This window comes from Somniosus microcephalus, chromosome 16 (genome assembly GCF_052327205.1).
Source record: "Somniosus microcephalus isolate GS21.2 chromosome 16, FLI_Smic_1.0, whole genome shotgun sequence".
Lineage (NCBI taxonomy): Eukaryota > Metazoa > Chordata > Chondrichthyes > Squaliformes > Somniosidae > Somniosus > Somniosus microcephalus.
The window spans coordinates 86,880,464-86,886,463 of record NC_141002.1 but is presented as its reverse complement, the minus strand read 5'-3'; positions in this window follow the sequence as shown (position 1 = coordinate 86,886,463).

The following is a 6,000-nucleotide window of genomic DNA, read 5'->3' as shown; positions in this document are numbered from 1 at the left end:
AGGAAGACCTCCTACTGGGAAGCCTCGGAGCAGAATGATTATAGTGCATGAGTGGTGGAAAAAGGCTTAAGAGCATAAAATAGAGACAGAGAAAAAGCTCTTCAGTCCATTATTTTCATGGCCTATGTTCAATTTTCTCCACTCGACCAAACACTCAATTTTCTAAAAATGACTGGAAAAAATAGAATGTTTGATTCATGCACCTAAATGTCGAAGAAGTCATAACTCTGATTTAAGATGGATTAAGTTTAAAATGGAGCATTGGAGATCATTGAGCTGTGAGAACAGCGACATTCTTTATTTATCAGGATGAAGGTATTTTGATCCAGGTGATTAGGCACAGTATGGGGAAAAAATCAGTTGGTTTGCGCCTCCTGTTAGCGCCTTAAGAGGGCGCTAATGGGGCGCAAAGCAACTAGCGCCCGGGCGCGGTGATGTTTGCACCGCTCACCAAATTAAGTAGACATTTTGCGGCGGCGCTAAACACTACCGCCACGATCTCCTGCGCCGGCAGATTGTGACGTCAGTCGAGTGTGCACCGGATATTGAGTGGCGCCCCCTGCCTTACTGCCTGCCGCTAGCAATGAGCGTTTTGCAGTCAGGAAGGGACTGGGGTAGCGCTATTTAAAGGCGACCGCTTCCTGCCTTTTTTTGTTGGTGACATTTTTGCACCACGCATTCTGGGAGAGAGAGAGAGAGAGAGACTTCTGGAGAGATTCAACGCTGTGTGAAGGAGTTTTGAGTACTGAGCAGCACTTTGCAGGTTCTTTGACCTTCCTTGTATCGATTTAGAAGAGACACTGGGGGCTGCACTCTGAGCTCTTTCCCTGGGCCTCTCCATTGTTCTTTCCAGCAGATTTGATGTACAGGTCTCTCCAGGCCGAGATTCAAGGCTGCAATGAGCAGGGTGTGGATGGAGAGCAAGATCAACCCTCCCCTTTAAGAACTGGCCAGAGCCATTGTGTCTGTGTTTCATTGCTGACTGACTTCACATGAGCTTCGCCAGCGCTCTGAGATAGTGCCTCGCTCTTCGGCCTTTGCGCCTTAAGAGAGGTGTGTAGCACCTGATTTAGTGCTCCAATCAACTCCAGGGGTGATAAAATCCAAGTTTGCAGTTGGAGGTGATAATTAGCGCCAGGCGCTAAACTTTGTGCACGGTTGATACTCGCGCCCCAAATGGAGCGATACTGAATTTTTCCCTAAGTGTGTTTAAAATGCAAATGAAAGATTGCAAGCAGTCAGAAACTTAGTGACACTTTGGGCAGGATTTTCATTGGGCCGTGGAGGCGGGATTGGAGGCGTGTGGGGGGTTAAAATCTTGAAATCGGGGGGCACGAACCCGTCCCGCCCCCAACCCGCCTCCATGCCAGTTTCAAAGGAGGCAGGTACCCGCCCCGCACTCGGACCCGCCTCCCCGAGGCGGGAAGGGGATTAGTGCCAATTAACTGCCTGTTAACAGGTAGTTAACAGGAAGTTTTTAGCCTAATCCCTATTTTCATTGGTGAAGTGTAGGATTCCCGATGGCTCCAAACCATGCCAAGTTAGCGAGGCGGACTGTCGGGCTGAAGGGCTTGGAGGGGTCGAGATGTCCAGTGTTCAGGTGAGTGATGGGTGCATGAGTGCAGAGGTAAGTGTGTTTGGTGTGTTTAAAGTGTTTAAAGAAGTTTTACTTACCTTTACAGCCTTCCTTCCTTCAGGTCTTGGGAGTCCCTCATCTCACCGGCACAGAAAGCAGAATGGCCGTGATCTGTCAAAAATTGTAGCATTCAGCTTTCTGTTCCGGGGAGATCTCTAAATCAGCCTGAGAGGAAGGAATTAACTTGGAGTACAGATTGTCAGTGTTTGACAGCTTCAAACAGCTGTCAAACGCTGATATTTCATCTGTCAAAAGGTCTTGACAGATGAAATGTCAATCTGTGACATCACCAGTTGCCGGGTGCCCTTAATTGGCCTGCTGAGCCCACTGGGCAGGCTCAACAAGGTCAATCAAGTCAAAATCGCGTGGGTTGACTACAACTCGATGGAGACGGGACTACAACCCTAAAAGTTGTAGTCCCGCCTCCTACCCGCCTCCTCAATGAAAATCCAGCCCTTTGACTGCATTACTGTAAGATGCACAATTGTATTTTAAAAAGGGACCTTTCCACTAACTATAGCAAGCATTTATTGTAATATCATACTTAATCTGTGGGAAATATGAGGATTTACATTATATTGGGGAAAATATCATTGTTAGACTGTTTGATTTAATCAATCTTGATTCTATTTTGAAAGGGAAAGATAGCCTTAAAACAGAATCTGGTCACCTGCCCTCATTTTTCCTTATGTGGCTCAGTGTCAATTTTGTTGTCTTATAATACCCCTGTGCAGCGCCTTGGGACGTTTTAGTACGTTAAAGGCGCTATATAAATACAAGTTGTTGTTAAGTTACATCGAGTCAACAGCACAGAAACAGACCATTCGGTCCAACTGGTCCATGCCGGTGTTTATGCTCCACACGAGCCTCCTCCCACCCCTCTTCATCTCACCCTCACAGCATATCCTTCTATTCCTTTATCCCTCATGTGCTTATCTAGCTTCCCCTTAAGTGCATCTATGCTATTTTCCTGAATTACTCCTTGTGTTGGCATATTCCACATTCTAACCACTCTTTGGATAAAGACATTTCTCCTGAATTCCCTATTGGAATCATGTCAAAAGATCTGCAAAATTTTTTTCTCACTTTGAGCATATCAGAAATAAAAAGCTCTGTTTAAAAAAAAACCTCGCAAAGAGAGACTTCATAGAACATAAGAACAGAAGAACATAAAAAGTAGGAGCCGGAGTAGATCATTTGGCTCCTCGAGCCTGCTCTGCCATTCAATAAGATCATGGCTGATCTGATCAGCATTGCTGAACACAAAAGCATTGCTGTTGTAAAGTTTTTTGAATTGTTTGTCTTTAGACAGCAGAAGACTATTGACCAATGATGTCATCAGATCCCGACCTGCACATTTATAACAGGACCATGCTGGCTTCAGGCCAGTGCATTTGCCGCCAGGTCAGAAGAACAGGTTAAAATCGGGACTGGCGAGAAGCAGGTGGGAAATCAGTGGGGAACTCGCCCGGGGCACTTAAACTGTCCACCCGTCCCGTTTCTGCCAGGCATATAGAGTTAAACCCTTCCCTCCCTCCCCCATTGTTTGCCAGAAGGAAAAGTTCATAGCAAACTGATGGACACTCTACTGTATATATAGCAAAATTGCTTAGATTATATTGGCCCGGATTTTGCAGTAGAAATAATGATGAGGCTATCAGCGCTCACTGTCATGAAAGAGTAAATCGACAGCTACTTCCAGCGTCCACACATGTGCAGTTAAACATGGAAATCAGAAAGTTGCTGTCCGAGTTGCCTTGCTCCTCCAGAAGCTTCACTGTAACAATATCTCGCCGAGAGACTTGGCATTCAAATATATGGAAGGGCGTGAATTTATGATACTTATGTGATAGATACCCAATAAACATGGCAGAAAAAGTTAGGGCTTGTCCATTCAAGCGTAAGTGAATTTTTAACGGAAAGTAATAAATCTTAATTACTGCCAAACAACCTCTCTGGCACTGAAAATTTACTTTTACAAGTGTGGAGGCTCATTCCTTCAGATTTTAATTATCTTTGGATTTTTTTTAGTTTTTAGCTTTTCTTTCTGTCTCATATCTCTCTCTCTCTCTCAATCCCATCTTTCTTTCCCTCTCTTTATTTCGCTTTCAGTACATGATTTGGCATTGAATTAATTATTCTAACTTACACTTCCTGGTTTAGACTATTGGGGCTAGAAATTCCGTATCGCCCCGTTTGGGGCGCTAAGTTTTGAAAAGTAGAAAAAGTAGCACCAGGCACTAATGATTCTCTCCTGCCAGGCAATTCAGCTTTAGCGCTCTAAGAGGAAAGTGGAGTGCTAAATCAAGAGCTAACCACTTCTCCTAGGGCGCTAAGTTCCGAGAGCGGGGTGGTAGCAGCAGAGCGCTGAACAATTTGGAGCTCATTGCTAACGGCATCAGAGGCTTAAAGGGAAGGGCCAGTTGTGGTGCACAGCCCACTTGTCGGCAGTTCTGCATTGCAAGGCGACCTGGGCGACTGCCATTACAGCCCCAAACACTCACAAAGTGGAGGGCTTGGACATGTTGCAGCAATGAAACATCAAAAACTGTGAGCAGGCACCAGACTGGTGGCAATAATAAGAACATAAGAACATAAGAAATAGGAGCAGGAGTAGGCCAATCGGCCCCTCGAGCCTGCTCCGCCATTCAATAAGATCATGGCTGATCTGATCCTAACCGCCAATCCACTATCTCAGAACCATCTCCTGAATCGAACAGAATTAGACACACGAAATAGGAGCAGGATCAGGCTACACGGCCCCTGGGCCTGCTCCGCTACCCACAGGGCCATGACCGATCCGAACCTAGACGCATGTCCAAATTCCTGCCCGCTCCCCGTAACCCTTAATTCCCTTTACTTCTAGGAAACTGTCTATTTCTGTTTTAAATTTATGTAATGATGTAGCTTCGACAGCTTTTTGGGGCAGCATATTCCATGGACCTACCACCCTCTGAGTGAAGTAGTTCCTCCTCATCTCAGTTTTGAAAGAGCAGCCCCTTATTCTAAGACTATGCCCCCTAGTTCTAGTTTCACCCATCATCGGAAACATCTTCCCCGCATCCACCCGATCCGACCCCTTCACAATCTTATATGTTTCAATAAGATCGCCTCTCATTCTTCTGAACTCCAATGAGTAGAGTCCCAATCTACTCAACCTCTCCTCATATGTCCATCCCCTCATCCCCGGGATTAACCGAGTGAACCTTCTTTGTACTGACTCGAGAGCAAGTATGTCCTTTCTTAAGTATGGACACCAAAACTGTACGCAGTATTCCAGGTGCGGTCTCACCAATACCTTGTACAACTGAAGCAATACCTCCCTATTTTTATATTCTATCCCCCTAGCAATGAAAGCCAACATTCCATTGGCCTTCTTAATCACTTGCTGCACCTGCATACTAACCTTTTGAGTTTCGTGCACCAGGACCCCCAGATCCCTTTGTACTTCAGTACTTTCCAGTTTCTTGCCATTAAGATAATAACTTGCTCTACGATTTTTCCTGCCAAAGTGCATAACCTCACACTTTCCAGTATTGTATTCCATCTGCCAAATATCTGCCCACTTACTTAGCCTGTCTATGTCCCCTTGCAGGTTTTTTATGTCCTCCTCACTCACTACTTTCCCTCCCATCTTAGTATCATCTGCAAACTTTGATATGTTACACTCGGTCCCCTCCTCCAAATCGTTAATATAGATTGTAAAGAGTTGGGGACCCAGCACTGACCCCTGCGGAACACCACTTGTTACTGATTGCCAGTCTGAGAATGAACCATTTATCCCAACTCTCTGCCTTCTGTTAGATAGCCAATCCTCTATCCATGCCAGAATATTACCCCCAATTACCCCCAAATAAAGGTTGGCCTACCTGAAAACCATTCCCTTTAATTAGCGCTCCCCAAGCGGCCCAGCCGAGTTGACAACGCCTCCTCTCCCTGCCGTTGTTCACGGCCGGCGATACAGCAGGGGGGGGCGGGAGGCAATTTCACATGTGGGGCGGTAACGGGGCACTGCGCACTTTATGACATCACGATCTACGAGGTGCTAGAAGCCCGGGCGGTAAGAGTTAGCGCCAGCGCTAAACCGGCACTGAAGATCGCGGGCGTCACTGCATACGCCGCGCCCGGTCGCTAACCCCTTAGCGCCCCATTAGTGCCAACCCCCCCAGGCACTAATGAAGGCGCTAACCAAACAAATTTCTCCCCCTGCGTGTCTCAGTAAGGATTCTTCCATCTGATCATTTAAGGAGATACAATGGGCGTGATCTTGCCAGTCTGGGGAGGCAGGTATAGAGGCGGGACTTCCAGGGAAATGGCAGAATCTGGGGGCAGGTGCCCAACCCGCCTCCGTACCATCTTGCCAG